Genomic DNA, 1,104 nt, shown 5'->3' with positions numbered 1-1,104 from the left:
TTTTTGCATTTTGCGTTTTGCATTTTGCATTTTGCCCTGGAAGTTATTTACACCATTAGGAAGTCTTTCTGTCTGGGAAGAAATTCCAAAGTTGGAGTTTCAGTAATTCTGAAACAGTGCAGTTTATGTGTTTCCTCTGTGAATGGAAAGCACTGTTAGTGCAATCACTATTTATGGTGCAACTAGAGTAATGCAATCTTTATAGGTAAAGAATAATCCAATGCTATTATTTTTGTTGTACTCTAATCAACACAGATGCTCTAATCAGTTTAGACTCCCACTAAGTATTACTTATTGTGCAAGAAAATAAGTATGTAAAGTGTTATATTCTTATTATTGCATAGACTTCATATAAAAGCAAATGAATATACATATGTATGTATACACATATACATATTTTAAAAAAAGTCCATGCTAGACTGAGCAACACAAACTCTCCTGGGCCTTTCAAACTTTTAGAGACTGGATTTCTTCCTGGCAGGTGAACAAAGGAAGAATTAACCATTCATGACAGCTATTTTTATTTCTTTCAATAGCTCCTCTGTTTGTATTTAACATGATGAAGGAATACATTGTCTGAAGAGGAAGCCAACATTAGAGGGAAATATAAGGTGTGTTTCACATGGAGTCTGTAGTATTCTGTGTTTGTGTTATCTGAGATTACTTTCTTCTCCAGTCAGTTGAAACATGTTACAAGGTCTACAGAAAGCATTTTAATAAGAATAATATTTTATAAACAGCTCTGAGGATGGAAGAATGTATTGGTTACCTTCTGAAATTACATTCCTAGCTGCCTGAGGTGTGCTGTGGTGCCATGAGAGTACACGTCCATCCCTTACTTCCACAGTGGGAACAGAGGTAAGTGAATCAAATTCACACCATAAATAAGCACAAAAGACAGTAAAAAAAATGTTGAAGATTTACAGCTGCTATGGATCCAGGTAGCTTTTCTAAAGCCAAAGGAGCAGTAGCTATTCCTGTGAACAGAATATCTGATGCTTCATGTAGCCTTTACTTTCTAGTCCTGTGCGCTTGGTTGCATCAAAAAAGTTCTAAGCTTTAAAATTCTACTTTCATAGCTTTCCAGAGAACTTTTTTTTTTTT

At 34.9% G+C, this 1,104-nt stretch overlaps 1 long non-coding RNA gene across 1 annotated transcript in view; it reads left to right on the top strand.

The window, feature by feature from the left end:
* The first annotated feature begins 744 nt into the window (after positions 1–744).
* The window catches only part of LOC109364103, a 56,886-nt gene continuing 56,526 nt past the window's right edge, over positions 745–1,104 (top strand). The window contains exon 1 of the long non-coding RNA XR_004162147.1: positions 745–858. This is a non-coding gene — a long non-coding RNA (uncharacterized LOC109364103). The remainder of the gene's footprint in view (positions 859–1,104) is intronic.

This window comes from Meleagris gallopavo, chromosome Z (assembly GCF_000146605.3).
Source record: "Meleagris gallopavo isolate NT-WF06-2002-E0010 breed Aviagen turkey brand Nicholas breeding stock chromosome Z, Turkey_5.1, whole genome shotgun sequence".
Lineage (NCBI taxonomy): Eukaryota > Metazoa > Chordata > Aves > Galliformes > Phasianidae > Meleagris > Meleagris gallopavo.
Note: the sequence above shows the minus strand (reverse complement) of the source record. Positions and strands in the feature narration are given on the sequence as shown.